The sequence below is a fragment of the Trachypithecus francoisi genome, unplaced genomic scaffold (assembly GCF_009764315.1).
Source record: "Trachypithecus francoisi isolate TF-2019V2 unplaced genomic scaffold, Tfra_2.0 Lachesis_group3, whole genome shotgun sequence".
NCBI classification, from domain to species: Eukaryota; Metazoa; Chordata; class Mammalia; order Primates; family Cercopithecidae; genus Trachypithecus; species Trachypithecus francoisi.
Window position 1 is genome coordinate 33,508,326 of NW_022681468.1, and position 17,424 is coordinate 33,525,749.

At 49.9% G+C, this 17,424-nt stretch overlaps 1 protein-coding gene across 3 annotated transcripts in view; it reads left to right on the plus strand.

Annotated features, from left to right (window-relative positions):
* Positions 1 to 17,424, plus strand: part of MIDEAS (mitotic deacetylase associated SANT domain protein) — a 75,727-nt gene that overhangs the window by 1,683 nt on the left and 56,620 nt on the right. Inside the window, exon 1 of one of the 3 annotated variants that reach the window (XM_033187506.1) lies at positions 1,026 to 1,370. The exons of 1 other annotated variant lie outside the window; for it this stretch is intronic. The gene's annotated coding sequence lies outside the window, so the exon portion shown is untranslated. Of the gene's footprint in view, positions 1 to 1,025; positions 1,371 to 17,424 lie in introns of those variants that run through there. One more of the 3 variants, XM_033187504.1, reaches the window with a different exon arrangement.

Consider the following 17,424-nt stretch of genomic DNA (forward strand, 5'->3'; position numbering starts at 1 on the left):
ACCTAGGGATCATTTCCCAAATGTCATTTTCCACCAGTCTTACATCCACCTTTCTGAACAAAGCCTTCACTCAAGTCTATGGTTTCCTGTGTTTTCATAAAAAGATGAAGCATTGGAAGGGGTAGGTTTTATCTGGCCAATGTGCTAGGAGAAGCAGTATTTGGGGAAAAAAGGAAAATTGTTGAGCCCTAACTCATGCTTTTGAACCACCTATTAAAAGATTCCTGTTTTCCACGACAAGCTACAATGAAGCTAATGTTTCTGTTATGAAAGCCCTTTACTGCAGTTTCGAATGTCTTTTTTTTGTTTGTTTGTTTTTGTTTTCACCAGCAAAGGCTAACCCCGTTTTTTCTCCAGCCTTATGGGATCAGGAGTTCTTCCTTCAAGACTGCTGTTTAACTACTTGGTTGCTACTTACCCTAAAGGTGGCTTTCCGTTGTACTTTTTAATAAGGTGAACACATTTATTTTTAGCAATGATAAATTTCAGGATTACTATTGCCTGAAGCTGCCCTTCTCATGCCTCCACCCTACCCTCTTAAGTCACTCTTGACCGGTGATGAAAGAGAATGCATCAGACTCCATTCTCTGTGAGTTGAGTGTAAAGGAAGAGGTGAAAATCGCGGGGGAGGATTAGAACAGAAACCATTCTGCAGCCCCAGCTTCAGCTTGGGCGCTGAAATAGCCCCCAGAAGTGTGATACGTGGTAAACGTCTTGCTCACTTATAACCCGTAGAAATGACAAGGAACATCATGCAGACTTTTAGAGAGAACGTGGGGACAGGGACCCTTGTTTTAAGGCCCACTTTAGGCATTATTTAAGAACACAGCGCACACTGCTTTCTGACATGACATTTTTAGCCCCAACACCAAACGTAAAAACTTTTTCTTTCCCCTCCCCAACCCCTTTGTTTGTGTACTGGCGTTTCTCCTGGAACCCCAGCTTTACAGGGACCTTGAACCCCACCACCACCTTCCAGACCAGCCTGAGAGCAGGGGACTCCAGCGCGGGTCCCCGGATCGCACTTGGGCGCGGAAACGACGCGGCTGGAGCCAGCCTTCCCTCCCAGGGGGGTGCAGGCTAGGCTGCCGGCCGCGCAGGGCTGCCCACTCCCCCGCAGCTGAGGGCGCGCAGAGCTGGGAGACGGCGCCTGGGACAAGGGGCGCGCGGAGCCGGGGCGCGGGCGGGGCAGGCGGCTGCAGGGCGCGGCGCGCCACCGCGCGAGCTGCTGGGTCACAGCCCGGACCGCGCCGCCCGCTCAGCGAGGAAGTGACGACTGCGCAGTCCCGAGAGCAACAAAGTTTGAGTCTGCGGGCCGCGCTCGCCTGCGCCCCCCGCCCCTCCGAGCCACCCGGGGATCCAGCACGCAGGTGAGCTGCGGGCTCGGCGCCCCCTCCCGCCACCGGGCGCCTGCGTGGGGCTCGGAATCGTTCCGGGGCTCGGGCTGGGCCGCGCGGGCAAGGATGTGGTGGGCCGGGTTGGGCCGGGAGCCGGGGTGCGGGGGCGCTGCAGGGAGGGAGCTCGGCGGCCGGGGTCAGGGCGCCGGGCTGCGCCGGTGTTGTCGCCGCTTTGCCGCGGGACTTCAAACAGCAAGGGCTGCAGCGGCACCAGCTCCAGGCGCCGCTGGCCAGAGAAGGGGTGGGGGGGGAAGGGGCTTTCCGGGGCCTACGTTTGCAGCCAGCCTTCCGCCCAGCGCCTTCATCCCTGCAGGCTGGGCGCAGCTCTCGGCCCCCGCCCGGTGCTTCCCTGGGAAACGACCTCTTCCTCTTCGCAGCCCTTGTCGAGGGCGCAGGAAGGAAGTTAAAGGAACTTTCCCCGGACTTTTATTTGCTCGGCCTTCCTGGGACGAAGAGCAGAGCAGTTCGGAAGTTTGGGAAAACAACCCTACGCATATCCAGAAAACCAAACCGGAATTGCCCCCAAGCCCCCTTGAAATGAATCGCCCCTGACTCCCCCTCTACCCTCCTCCCCAACCGCGTCCCAAACCTGACAGTGATCGCTAAGGCCTAACACTTTGCAATTTAGCCATAAAAACTGTCAGCACACCCACGTACATATGTGAGTGTTTTCTATATAAAACTCAGAAACCCGCTTCCAGCGGACTCTGTGGCATCTCGTTCTTTTCTGTTTCCTAAAACTGCAAGAGCTGCAGGAATGTGCTGCAGGAACTTTGATGGTGGTTCCTGCCGCCCTCGGTAGCCTCGTGGCTCAGGGTTTTTTTAAAGAACAGCTAAGAAGTTTGGGACATCCCTGCAGAGAAACTCGGGGCTGGCGGCCCGGGCCAGCGGCGAGACTGCAACTGTAGTGGCGGCGGCGGGGACACGTTGGTGTGTGCAGGAAAGTGCGTCCGAGCCGTGGAGACTCGAGATGGGGTGTCCTGGAGGTTGAATGGTGCAGTTCCTAGCAGCAGCTTCCTGCCGGCCTGTAATTACAGCGTGATTGCACAGTCAGGCATTGTTGGCGTGGATGTTTATACACAGGCTATTGTGCAAGACCTCGGTGGTGGCTAACAAAACGCAGCTTTGCATTGCAAATGCCCGGGATAGATCTGGGTCTGAGCTGCAGTCTCCAAATTCTTTTTGCCCTTTAACCCTAGCTAGGTGATTTATTTCTTTACCTCTCTCTCACTTTTGACGACTTCTTCAAAGCCTGAGATGTGGGGTGGACTCGGAAGGCCACCACACTCCTATCTTAGGCAGCCTGAAAACTATCCCAGGAACTGTACCCTTATTTGTCTCCGGAGAAAATGTGGGATGACGTCAGCAGGTAAAGGAGATGGGAGATGGCTATCAACCTCTCTAAACGGGAAAGCTGTTTGAATTAGCAAAATTGCACGGGTGGCTGGGTTGGGGCTGAGTTGCAAAGAGGACTGGTCAGACCATGTGTGACTGAGCTGGCGTGCTAGACTTTAAGCCTGGAAGTGTCAGCTGCAGAAACTTAGTAGGTGGTGGGTCCTAATTCCTTTATTGTGCTCTGGGCAAAGAGGAAACGTGCAAGTGCTGGCACTTTTGTCTGTGCTGGTGGTCTGGGTCTGGGAGGGGCAGAGGAGTGACTCATGCACATTTTCTTCAGAGGAGCCCTAGGCCCACTTTCTTAGCAAGGATTGCGGCACAGACCAGGGCAGGGATCCTCCCATCTGCCATGCTGCCTTGCAGGAAGGGAGCCAAGCCTGCAAGTATGGAAAGAAGGCAAACAGTTTCTTGTTCAGGGCCTTACTGGGGGATAATTGTATAGAGAAATTTAAAACACAGTAAAAAAAAAAGCATGTATTGGATTTGTGCAGGACCATTGTTTTCACATTCTAAAGCTCAACCTGATAACTCCCTGTCCTAGGCAGAAGACCCTCATGGGGAGCACTCAGCCCAGCTAGGTTGCTGTGTGGCTAGGTGGTACCACCTTATGCTGGGCATGGGCAGCCTCTTTTCTCAGAGTGGCAGGTACTGATGATTCCAGTGCACTGGAGTTTCTCCATGCCTGGCCTTCTTTCCAGCCAAGTATCTGAGCTTCACTTGGAGGAAAAATGCTGTTTTGCAGTCTCGTGCCAGGTGTGTGTCACGGGCACAGTGACCGTTTGTCAAACCAAAAGATTAGGGCACAGTCCCTGGCAGCTACCTGTGTGCTTCCAGAAACTCGAGGACAAACATGTAAAATCAGGACAGTTCTGGAAAGTCTGGCATGTATGGTTACAGTTGCCACAGGGGAATGAGGTTTGAGCAAAAGCAGCACTATGGTAGGAGTCACCACAGGTTGCACAACCCTCTGTTCTAGAGACATTTGGTTTTTACTGATCTTGACTGTGAAGGTCCTGGTTAGCTGGATCACCTGACCAGGACTGCCATAATGAAGGCCTGCTGGTGCCCGGCGCTGGTCTTGAGGGGCAGGAGTGGGAAGCTTCCCTTCTGACCCCAAAGCTTTGAGTTTGCCGTCCTTTGTGTTTGTGTGGAACTTGGAGACTAAAAGTGGCCCAAAGCCCTCCAGAGTGTGGCTGGGAGAGTGGAGGGGAGGGGTGCCTTGCAAAGGCCAGAGAAAGAAGGAAGCCAGGCTCCAGGGAGCTGCGGAGCCACACGCAGGCCCCGCACCTTCAGTTCCCTCTGGCTAATTTTTGTGCATAACTCAGGCCCTTTCCCTGGCTTGCTCAGCTTTGCCTCTGCATTCAGGGAGCTTATCCCAAAGTTGTTACACAGAGGCAGAGTCATAACCCTGACTTCCTCCTTCACCTTACCTAAACGCTGGTTTATGACTTGAAGTTGTTGCCTAGGTCACGGCGCATGCGCAGCCCTCCCTACTGCCTCGCCATGCACAATTAGGAACAACAGTGAAAAGGCTCTGATTCAAAACTTGACAAGAGATTTTAAAAACAGTTTTATTGTTCTAAAAGGAAAAAATATTGGAGGTAATTAGGGAACCCAGCAACCCTGGCAGAAACCCCGACGTGCCACTGAGAGAAGCCGATGCAGGAGTGCCCTGGAGAGGGTGATCTTCAAAGGGAGGCTGCCCAGGCCCGGTATTGCTTTTTGCATTCGTCTACCCCTTTCTAGCTACCGCACTTCCTACACCACAACCCAGTGTTTTGACATCACAACTCACCCCCAAAAAAGGAGGCTGAACACCCCCAGCCAAAGAGGGCATTCCAGTCGCGTGAGAATGCGCTGCAGTTTTCCAGACACTGCGGCTGGCAGTTCTGTCCTGCAGATGTGTTTCGTTCTTTAAAATGTGCCCCTCTTCATTTCTTGTTCTCACTGAAGCATCTCTTTGTGAGCCCCTTAAACCTTCTTTTTTCTCGTCTGCATGACACAGGGCAAACGCTTTACGACTTTCTGTCTCAAGTGCCACTTGAAATACACACAGGGCTTTGAATAAGCTTCGGATAAAGGCCTGCTCTGTAATCTCACTTAAAATGCCTCTTTGCAAGGGTCACCTTCCTGCTCAGCAACCTTCAATGGCTCCCCACTGTCTGCATGGTAAGGATCAAACTTCTAGGCCAGCAGTCAGGGCCCTTCTCCACAGGGGTCTGACCTTTGCAGCTCTCCTGTCCTAACCCTCAGCTCTGACCCGGTGACCCACTCTGTGCGTTTGTCCGAACCACTGGTGGCAAGAATTCCTACCTCCCAGCTTCCCCAGAGGACCGGAATGCCTCCTTCCTCTCATCCACTTGGCTCAGTCCTGCTCCCCTTACAGTCCTGTTCGTGTCCCCTTCCTTGAGAATTTCTCCCTGTCCCACCCTGTGGGCCTCCCTCTGGGACTCCAGCAACATCAGCCTGGGCCCTGTGCTGAGGAAAACCTTGAGTCCTGGTCTGAGGATTTTCACCTTCTCTTTTGGGCCATGACTTTAATCACATCCCCTGTTCAGCTCCTTAAACAAGCCTTTGGGTGAATAAATATTATAATTCTTCAACTAAACTGGAAGCCCTGTTTTATTTATCTTTGTATCCCCAGGCCTGGTGCCCCACTCATATCAAGTCTCACTAAATGTTTTATGATGCTGATACAAAGAGCAGTGGCCATCAGATTTTGTCCACTTGGACACCCAAGTTAAGCTCCAAAGGCCGTGGTCCCTGGTCTCAATTCTGAACATTAAGCCAAGCCTGCCTCCTCTGCTTGTTAGCCGCTCTCAGGCTCCTCCTGGCTTTGCACCTCATTCTTTTGCTCCATTTCTAGCATCCCTTTCCTGACTGTCGGTATCTGCCCAGCTTTGGCACTGGCTCCTTTTGTCCCAGTCATCCTGCCCTGTAATGCCCTACGCCTCTGCTCTGGCTCTGAGGTGAGACGGTTTGTTACTTGGGTTGACCTGACTTTCTGAGGAACCAATCTGGTAGAAGGAGGCAGGACCAACTTGCAGGCAAGACTTGTGAAGACAGCCAGGCATGGTGGCTCACGCCAGTAATCCCAGCACTTTGGGAGGCCGAGGTGGAAGGATCACTTGAGTCTAGAAGTTCAAGACCGGCCTAGGCAATGTGACAAGACCCCTTCTCTACAAAAAATGCAAAAAATTAGTCAGGCATGGTGGCACGTGCCTGTAGTCCCAGTTACTTGGGAGGCTGAGGTAGGAGGATTGCACGCCACTGCCCTCCAGCTTGGGTGACAGAGATTCTCTCTCAGAGAATCTCTGAGAATGGTGGCATGCACCACCATGCCTGACTAATTATACATACATACATATATATATGAAGATTGTGAGGAGGGCAAAGAGAGAGGCGTCCTGGTTGGCCAGATGCGTGTTTTGCCCAAACAGGTGTTGAACATACACAAACCAGGCTAAACTATAAAACTAAGTTTTGGGGAGATCCTGGCTGAACCCTAGCATTGGACTTGGCTAGGAGGACTGTGTTGCCTTCAGCCAGTCCTCATGCTGTTAATCACAACCTTGCCTCATAAGCCAGATTCTTTCTTTTTTGAAAAATAATTTGCGTACCATAAAATGCACATATAAGCTAGATTCTTTTAAAGTTTTGTTTTATTTAAAAATAGAATCTGGTAGATTCCTTTTTTTTACTCCTCCCAGGCTGGAGTGAAGTGGTGTGATCTTGGCTCACTGCAACCTCTGCACCCCAGGTTCAAGCGATTCTCGTGCCTCAGCTTCCTGAGTAGCTGGGATTATGGGCGCCTACCACCACGCCCGACTAATTTTTGTGTTTTTAGTAGAGACAGGGTTTCCCCATGTTGGCCAGGCTGGTCTCGAACTCTTGACCTCAGGTGATCCACCCGCCTTGGCCTCCTTAACCTCCAAAAGTGTTGAGATTACAGGCATGAGCCACCGCAGCTGGCCTGAAGTCAGTTTTAATTGAAAGTTATTAATAAACATAAAAGGGTGAAACTGTGATTTACATATTTCTGATAAGTTATGTATAAACTGAATTTAATAAATCAACATTTTTTCAAATCTGCTATTTTACAAAATAATCAACTTTTAGAACTGAATAGGATCTTACGGACTATTATCATCCAGCCCCAGTTTTATAGTAACTGTAGTAACAGCATCTCTGATAATCCCGTGGTTAAGGATTTAAAGCTCAGAAGGAAACCTGTGCTAACTCTCATTTGAACTGAGGCTTAGAGAGGATAAGTTCCTTCTCCAAGTTCACACAGCTGTTGAATGGAAGAGTCAGGCACAAACGCCATTCTCCATTTCTACTGGCCATCGTGCATTGATAATTAGTCATCATAATCATCAGCTTCAGCAGGTCTATTTGTAAACGAACGACTCCGTCTCCTCAGTTTCCCTGAGGCAATACTCAAAGATTTAAAAAGATGAAACTTAAAAAACAACAACAATGGCCGGGCTCGGTGGCTCAAGCCTGTAATCCCAGCACTTTGGGAGGCCGAGACTGGTGGATCACGAGGTCAGGAGATCGAGACCATCCTGGCTAACACGGTGAAACCCCGTCTCTACTAAAAAATACAAAAAACTAGCCAGGCGAGGTGGCGGGCGCCTGTAGTCCCAGCTACTCGGGAGGCTGAGGCAGGAGAATGGTGTGAACCCGGGAGGCGGAGCTTGCAGTGAGCTGAGATCCAGCCACTGCACTCCAGCCTGGGCGACAGAGTGAGACTCTGTCTCAAAAACAACAACAACAACAACAAAACAAAACAAAGAAAAAAAACCTGGGGGTGAAGAAGAGGTTTTTAAGAGAGTGGGATGTGTATTTAATAGCTTTTACCATTATATTATCTCGTAGTTTTAGTGGATCTTAGTTGCTATCAAAGCCCCCAAAGTTTCCTACCCAGGCTCAGCTGGCCAACAAGATTACTTACTGTTTTCTAAGTGCAGAACATGGGTTGAACAACACCAAGAAGACAGAGGAATGCTCCCAGTTCCCAAGAGACAGGCAGGAGAAGGCCCAGGAACACAGACATGGCACTGCTTGAACAGCCAGTTACTGCAGAGCTAACTGTCCTCACCGGGCATTTGTGGAACAGCTGCAGTGCTCTCAACCATGTGTGTGGCACAATGAGTGTGCAAAACAGAGTGCCATGTGCTCCTTACCCCCAGGAGGCTTCAAGCCTAGCTCCTGAGATAGGTCACACCCATGCGTGAGTGAGTGAAAGAATGAAGAACCCGAGGGAAAATCCCTTATAAACGATGATGGGGAAGGTCACTACTGTTACGGCTATGACCACTTTTCTTTTTCTCCATAGCTGGGGAAGTCAGATCCTAAATGCATGTGGTCAGCACAGCTTCCTTGGAGAGAGGGTGGAAGAAATCCTGAGCCTTTCCACCTCTAGAGCAAGTGGAAGAGGGTGGGATGGGGGAGGAACCGAGAATGAATCTGTCACTGGGAGAATATAATTTGATGGAGTGGCGTTTTCTGGGATTCTAAAGTCAGTGTATAATATGAAATATAAGAATATAGCCGGGCGTGGTGGCTCAAGCGTGTAATCCTAGCACTTTGGGAGGCCGAGATGGGCTGATCACGAGGTCAGGAGGTCGAGACTGTCCTGGCTAACACGGTGAAACCCTGTCTCTACCAAAAAATACAAAAAAAACTAGCCGGACAAGGTGGCCGGCGCCTGTAGTCCCAGCTGCTCGGGAGGCTGAGCCAGGAGTATGGCGTAAACCCGGGAGGCGGAGCTTGCAGTGAGCGGAGATTGTGCCATTGCACTCCAGTCTGGGCGACACAGTGAGACTCCGTCTCAAAAAAAAAAAAAAAAAAATATATATATATATATATATAATTGGCTGGGCGTGATGGCTCACACCTGTAATCCTAGCGCTTTAGAAGGCTGAGGCTGGTGGACCATGAGATCGGGAGATCGAGACCATCCTAGCTAACACGGTGAAACCCCATCTCTACTAGAAAATACAAAAAAATTAGCCGGGTGTGGTGGCGGGCGCCTGTAGTCCCAGCTACTCAGGAGGCTGAGGCAGGAGAATGATGTGAACCCGGGAGGCGGAGCTTGCAGTGAGCAGCGATGGCGCCACTGCACTCCAGCCTGGGAGACAGAGCGAGACTCCATCTCAAAAAATAAATAAATGAATAAATAAAAGAATATAATCAAGATTAACCTTGAAAGTCCTTCAGGAGGGCACCAGGTAGGCAACAGACACACTGGCTCTTGACGTGTAAATTCACCTTAGCCTGCTCCTCTAGTTCTGAAAGAAGTTGCACTTTTTTTTTTTCTGAGATGAAATCTCGCTCTGTAGCCCAGGCTGGAGTGCAGTGGTGCAATCTCGGCTCACTGCAACCTCCGCCTCCTGGGTTCAAGCGATTCTTGAACCTCAGCCTCCCGAGTAGCTGGGACTACAGGCGCCCACCACCACGCCCGGCTCATTTTTTAATTTTTTTATTTATAGTAGACACAGGGTTTCACCATGTTGGCCAGGCTGGTCTCGAACTCCTAACCTCAAGTACCTGCCTCAGCCTCCCAAAGTGCTGGGATTACAGGTGTGCGCCAACCATGCCCAGCTATTTCTCCTTGTTCTATTCTGTTTTTTTCATTTTTGGTTTTTTTTTTTTTCCTTTTCCTCCTACCTCCCTAACTTCCTCCTTCCTCCTGTCTTCCTTTGTCTTCTGTCTTCTGCTAAGCTTGACCATTTGAATTTGCATAAGTTAAATGAACAGGTGAAGAGATTCCCTTGTCCTATGTCTCATGAGAAGGTCGGCGGTAAGTTAGGAAATCATCATATGAGATTAAGCATGAAAGGCTCTTAGACTAAGTGGGCAGGGTGCAATGGAGAGGAGATCCATGGAGTAGGTTTTAAACTGCGGTTATATCATCCAGGATTGCAGATGAAAAACTTGTGCTTGGGTTGACCCAGCCCTGGTGTAGGGCTGGGAGAGGGCAGTGCCCATGTTCAGCAGACACTTTACACTAGGGGCCTAGCCCTCCATGTCCACTCCCCAGCCTCCCCATTACAGGCCACTACAAGATGCTTGCAAGGAATCGACCAGCAAGATGTGTCTGCTTCCTCTGTGGGCTCCACATAGCACATGCTCTGTAACAACTTAGAAGCCAGTAGCCACTCCCTGACCCCCTCTTTCATGTGCACTAGAGGTGGTGGAAAGGTTCAAGATTTCTTCCACCATCTCTCTAAGGAGGCTGTGCTGACCACGTGGCATTTGGGATCTGACTTCTCCAGTTATGGAGGAAAAGAAATAGCTGTAACCACAACAGGGGTGACCTTCCCCATCACGTTTTTTTTTTTTTTTTTCCCCCGAGACAGAGTCTCACTTTGTTGCCCAGGCTGGAGTGCAGTGGCGCAATCTCAGCTCACTGCAACCTCCACCTCCCAGGTTCAAGCGATTCTCCTGTTCTCCTGCCTCAGCCTCTGGAGTAGCTGGGATTACAGGCGTGTGCTGCCATGTTCAGCTAATTTTTGTATTTTTAGTAGAAACGGGATTTCACTATGTTGGCCAGGCCACTCTTGAACTCCTGACCTCAGGTGATCCACCTGCCTTGGGCTCCCAAAGTGCTGGGATTACAGGCATGAGCCACCACGCCTGGCCCCCATCATGGTTTATAAGTTGCGTTCTATCAAGTTCTTCATTCTTTCACTCACTCACGCATTTATTGAGCCCTTACTGTGTACTTGGCTCTGTGCTTGGTACTGGGGATACAAAGATAAAGAAGCTTCAGGCTCCCACTTTAAGGTGCTCATGGTCTGTGAGGGAGACAAACATCTACAAAAGCCAAGAGCAGTTAAGTACTGCAGGTGTCAATATCAAGGTGTTCAGGGGGCTCTTGCGCTCAGAGGAGAGGACTGGCCACTTCTACCATGGCCATGGGAGACAGGCATGTCGGGAAAGGTTTAGGACAACCCCAGTGCCTTGCAGGCACTTGTGCCTGGTGAATGCTATAGAATTAATGAATGAGGGGCATCCTGGAGAAGCCGTTTGAGCTGAGTGCTGAGAAGCAAGTAGGCATCCACCAGGTGACAAAGGGAGTCAGGGTATTCTAGGTACAGGGAGCAGCTCAGACAAGGCCTGGAGGCACAACACGACACCATTTGCTCTGAGGACTGAAAGTGGTAGGGCCGTGGAGCACGGCTGACAGGGGTGCAGAAAGGGGCAGGCAGGGCCGGGTCATGGGCCAGAGGAGCCCATGTGCAGGTAGAAGGAGATGCTGGTATAGCTCAAGTCTTAGGTCTGCCCACAGCAGAAGCTGACTGTAGCTAAGTTGAGGAGAAAAGAAATGTATTGGAAGGCTATCTGGTAGCTCACTGAATGTCCAAGAAGGCTGGAGAACGAAGCTCAGAAATTAATCAGGACTCGTGGGAAGTTGGGTGGCTGGAACCAAAGCCACGGTGACGATGCTGCTGACCTGGCATCACTGCTACCAGCGGACCTAGATGCTGCCACCCCCTCCAGAATGAGTACTGAACTCTCCCCACTTTTTTGTGCCACTCACTCCAGACGCGAAGCCTAGGCTGAGCGTGTGGTTGGCCCTACTTAGGTCATGTTCTTGCTGTTATGGTTCTGAAGAGCAAGGCTCTGGAGGCTGCAGCCTCCCCAGCAGAGAGTGGAACTCTGCCTCCTCTCAGGACTCACAACCACAGGTGCCTGAAACCAGGGGAGGGGTACATATGCCTGGTGGATAGGTGTCTCCCATAGAGCCTGGAGCCCATTCTAGCCTTCAAACTGAGATGATGGCGCCGTTCTGGATGCGGGAACAGGAGACAGGGCATCCGCCTTGAGCCACTGAAAACATCCACATCTTTCTTTCTTTCTTTTTTTTTAAATTTAAATAGAGATGGGGTTTTGCCGTGTTGCCCGAGCTGGTCTTGAACTCCCGGGCTCAAGCCAGCTTCCCACCTTGGCCTCCCAAAATGTTGGGATGACAGGCGTGAGCCACCATACCTGACCAACATCCACATCTTGAGCTTAATCTGTTTGGACATCTTTCTGAATCCTTAGCCTCCTGCTGAGCTTTAGGAATGTTATATGCCCAGAAGATCTGAGTGTTTCATTAGTAATTGGAATTCTCCTATGGAATCTGAACTATTCCAGTGGAAAAGGGAGATCATTGCAGCATCTGGATCCTCCCTGCACATTTGATTCCACTTGGAAAACTTTGGTGCTGCCTTTCGAGGACAGAGGCAGAGGCTTGGCACTCTCTAACAGGCAGTTACAGTGTGAATTCTGCTTCTTCCCCAAGGTTGGATGAGACTCTCGGGGCCACAGGGTGTTTGCGAGGTGTCACTTTGCTTTTCAGACTAGAAGTTGGAGTTCTGGTTTCAGGCTTGGTTTGTGGAACAATTGAGGCCCCTGGTGTCTAAGCTGCCCAGGTGATCTCTCCAGTTCTGAAGATGTCACCTGGTTGAGATGTTCTACCCTATCTCCTTTCTGAGAGCGCTAAAGGTGCTAGAGCTTTGTTTGCCTGGGGCTGCCAGCATCACCTGTCACATCCGGCCCAGTTTCCTCATCCAGAAAAAACAAGAGGTGTCAGATAAGGTGAGCTCCAGCTCCCGTCTTGCCCTCAGATCTTCTGGGTATAACTCTTTGAAGCAAGGGTGCCTTGACTAGAATCTTGGTCACTCAGTTCCATTAATCTTAGATAAAGGAATTAATTTTCTTTAAAAAGAAAAATGCAGTTTTGAACTTACTGGCTCTTTGACGCCAGTGTTCCAGGACTTCCCTGGGAAAGCGGGACGCTGCCGCCCCCAGGAAGCAGCGAGTGTCATGAGCTGGGCTCTGGACTGGAAGTGATTCCTGATCCTGAGGTTGGGTAAGCAATGCATGGCCAAGTTGGCTCCCTGAGGGAGGGAGCAGGGGCCTTCCTAGTTCCTGGCCAGCGTTGGTTCTGGCCTAGTTTACACTGAACTTGCCCATTTTTGTCCAGATGAAATGAAATTGTGCTAAAAGCAGCATTAAAGTGGAAAAAAAGTCTTACAGAACCTGAATTAATTTACTAAAACACAGCTTTGGTCATGTCACCCCCTCTTAATCTTTGAGAACTGCCCAAGTTCTGCAGAAGGAGCCCCACACTCCTCAGAATGGCACATGTACCCTTGTTTGAGCCCTGGCCCACCTCTCTGGCATTTTTCTTACCACTACCCCTTCCCTAGCATGGCCCTTTTTGTTCCAGCCGGCCTCTTGCTGCTCCTGGATGCACTTCTCTCCCCTTGTTATATGCTCTTGGCCTTTGCTTATTGTTGTCTCTTCCGCCTGAAATACCCTCTCTGGCCTTTTCCCTTGGCAGATGCCCACAGGGCCAGCCAGGAGTCACCTGCTCCATGCTGCCTTCCTGAGTTGCCACTGTGGCATTTCTGCAATTGAACTTCCACCCTGCAGGATGCTGGGGTCAGTTGTAGGAGTGCCTGGTTCCCCACCACCTTGGATCTGTGGCTGGCACACAGTAGGTGCCCTGTGACAGGGACGAGGAGGGCCGCCTAAGGGGCTGTGAGGGAGCATCGGGCAGGCCCAAGACGTGGCCTGTGTCTGGTGGACTGTGTGCTTGGTGACCTGGCTGTCTGCATGACATCCCCAGTCTCCCGTAGCGCCTGCTGGTGGGGCTGCCACCTTGGTGGCTCTGCTGTTTGCTTGGGCCTGTCAGCAAGACCCTGGTGAGAGTAAGAAGGGGATTTGAGGGTATAAAACCTGTACCGGGGCCCCACTCACCCTGAAGCATTTGAGGGGACACTCTGAGGAGATGTCTGTGGTGAGGAGCTGGTTTAGAGGTGGCAGAGGCATCTCTTCCTACTGGCCCTCCTTGAAGAAGGACAAATATTAATGCTGGCTGCCCTTAGAGGACCCTTTCGTTTCTCATGCTCAGCACTGTCTGTTGGCTTCGCACAGAGACAGAGATGGGGAAAGCAAGTCCGCAGACCGTGGTAGCAGAGACTGGGGCTCTTTAAAATGAAAGTCCTGTCCCACCTGGTCATGAGGCAGTCAGGACAGGCTGTGGCTCTTCCTGTTCCTGCGAGGAGGAACACATCCTCCTGACAGTGATTGCAGGGTGCAGTGGGAGCCCCAAAGCAGGGATTGTAGTCTCCATTTGTCTATGAAATGAGGGGATTAGACTACAGGGGGACCTTTCCTGTTCAAAAATTCCTGTGAATGGAGCCTGGCAGGCGGTGTCTTTATGGTGCCTCATAGTGGGACCCAGGGTTATCACTCAGAAGCTTCCTGTCATTATCCCAGGTCTGTGTACCACTCAGAGAGTGGCACTGTGGAGAGAGACCTGTGGAGGAGTGGCTTTCTCACCATGGCTGATTAGTTGGATTTTCTTTTCTTTTCTTTTTTTTTGAGATGGAGTCTCACCCTGTCACCCAGGCTGGAGTGCAGTTGTGTGATATCAGCTCACTGCAGCCTCTGCATCCCAGGTTCAAGTGATTGTCCTGCTTCAGCTTCCTGAGTAGCTGGGATTATGGGCGCCCGCCACCACGCTTGGCTAATTTTTGTATTTTAGTAGAGACAGGGTTTCATCATGTTGGCCAGGCTGGTCTCGAACTCCTGACCTCAGGTGATCCACCCGCCTCAGCCTCCCAAAGTGCTGGGATTACAGGCATGAGCCACCGTGCCTGGCCTCTCTCTTTTTTTTTTTTTTTGAGACAGAGTCTTGCCCTATCGCCCAGGCTGGAGTGCTCAGGAGGCTGAGGCAGGAGAATCACTTGAACTGGGAGGCGGAGGTTGCAGTGAGCCAAGATGGCACCATTGTACTCCAGCCTGGGTGACAGAGCAAGACTCTGTCTCAAAAAAAAAAAAAAAAAAATATATATATATATATATGTATATGTGTATATATATATACACCCACACACACTAGAACTTGAAGCTGTAATAAAATGTTATATACATTATATACAAATAATTTCCTTTGATCTATTAGTATTGCTCTTGAGAATTTAAGAATAAAGAATAAAGAATTTATTAATTCTAAACAGGAAAAGCACAAAGATATTTATTATTATTATTATTATTTTTAATCTCATACCTTCCTGCACACTAACAAAGATATTTATAGCAACATTGCTTAAAATAGAAAACAAAAACAAAAAACTGTAAATAGCCTCAGTGTTTCATGTGGCTGTGTAATTCATGATACCTAGACTCACTGAGTATTGTGTCACTGTTATATTAATATGAAGGTAATGTTGATTCTTGGGAAAATGTTGATGAATTTAGATGAAAAAAGTAAAACACAGAATTGCATGATAAGTGTGTAAAAACTGATTACACTGCCCATAGTAAAAATTGACATAATGCAGATAATGGATTTAGGCAAAGAGGTTATGGGTAGAGCATGTGTGTTTGAAATGGCTTTAATAATTTCTACAGCATTTTTTTTTTTTTTTTTAAATAAGACAAGGCCTTAACTTCAAAGACTTCGGATTTGGGTGGAAAGGAGGCCAGGGGGAGGGACGCCCATCTGTTACTACCAGGAAGACCAAACAGCTCTGTCTTATCAGCTACCGGCACTGTATGCAGGGGCTGGAAGATTCAGATGGGCCTGACTTCATAGACTGGCTGAGTAACTCTGGGGTTCACAGCGTGGACTCTGCATCCAGCCCCCAGCTGGCTCAGGGCCCCAGACGATTTTCACACCTGCGTTTTCACGGAACCAGCCCAGTGAGCACGTGAGACTTTGAGCCACCCGCCCACTCACCTCTGGGCTGCCTCATACTGCAGGCCCCTGCCACAACAGGAGGAAGCTGAGTCTCTCTTCTGCAGTTCCAGCTGGCAGCAGGGAGGGTGTGCTTTGCTAATTGACCTCCTGCAGCCTTTTCTAATCCTGGTGGGGCCCTAGTGAGATAGTGTCTTGCGCACTTACATTGTTGCACATATTAATTGAAATGTTGAATTTAGTTGCTCTTTAGTGCTAGCCACATCCATCCAGTTCACATCTGACCTAGCAGGCAGGGCCCCCTGACCCCACATCTTGCCATGAGATCTGCTGGGACATGCAGCTGCAGGTGTGGGCGTGGGGCTGAGCAGCTGACTGTCTTCTGAGCACCTTCTCGTATCTCTGTGGCATCTCAGAACCTCTGTCTGGACCCCTGGTGAATGGCCTTCTCACCCACCACTCCCCTTGCGTGTAGTAGACTTTTCTTCTGAGAGGGGAGCCTTATTTTCTTAACGTGTGGAGTGTCTATTTGTAGGGCCCATGATCATCCCCTTGCTGTGACCGGGGCAGGACAGCGAGACTCCTTGGTGTTGTGCCGAGTCCCCAGGTGGGTGGCAGCTGGAGAGCCCACGGTATACCTTGAGGTCGCAAGTTGGAGCCTGCTAAAGCTCCGCCCGACAGAATGCATGTGGAGAGACGTCCAGACCCAGCTGGGGCCCTGGTTATCTCCAGCTTATATCTGCTAAAACCAAATTCCAGAACTGTCAAAGACTGGAGTTTTTTGTTCTGTGATCAGATTGAAGTAGGACCTTGTGACTGGAGGTGTGCCAGGGTCAGAGAGAAAATGGAACGTATGGGCTCAGGGCATGCCTAGATCCTCATTAGGGGTACTCAGGCCAGCTTCATGTGTTCATGACAAATTATGGCTGTGTGTGTGTGTTTGGAGGTGGAGGTGGGGACTGTCTCTGTGCTTTTCTAGAATATCGTGTTTATTCCTAGATGCCCCTGCCCCGTCTTCACGCCCTACAGTGGCACTGAGCCTGGTTCTGATCATTGCTGGTCATGTGAATATTAAGTGCCATAGTGTCTAAGGAACAAGCTGCCTTCTCGAGCCCAGGCCCCAGCGATAACTGTTCCTCTCAGTTCCCTAATTTAGAGACCACGTGTGTGTCTGTGCCCCAGGGTTGTCAGCCGCTCGATTTTTTGAAGCTTAAAACACATTTCCATAGAAACAATGCTATAAATGGTGGTTGGGTACCTAGGCTAGCCCACAAAGAGCCCTGGTGTTACCTCAGAAGTTGCTGAAATAAGGTATTAGTGAAATTGAGAGCCCAAATGCAGCAGTCAGAGTTAGCACCCAGGATGCTGGAGGTTAATAGGTGTGGGTTTATTTGTGTAATTTTCTTTCTTTGGTGAGAGGTGTTTCAAAGCTCTCCAGATAAGGGATGCTCTGGAGGCACTCCCCCACACCATCCCCACCCAGTCACAATCACTCCTCTCCCAGTTTACATTCCTTCTTCTTGCCTCATCAAGCCAGGGGCCTGGGCCTACCTGCCCTCTGGTATGTTTATGATGAGGAAATCCTGTTCAGTGGCCCTTACATCGTCATCATCATCATCATCATCATCACCATCATCACCATCATCATCATCATCACCATCATCATTATTGTATAAATCATCTCGATCAACTTAACAGAATAAACATGACACCTATTTAGAATTCTCTTCTGATTGCTTCTAATATTCCTGTGAAGTTTTAACACAGCTTATAAGTTCACCTGACATATTTTTTGGTGCTGATTTTGTCACTTAACATGACTTCACCAAATGGTTTCATCAGATAGTTTCCCATTGTCCATCCTTTCACATTTTGTTCTGTTGCTCTTCCTTACCGTACCATAATCTGATGGGCTCTATATACAGG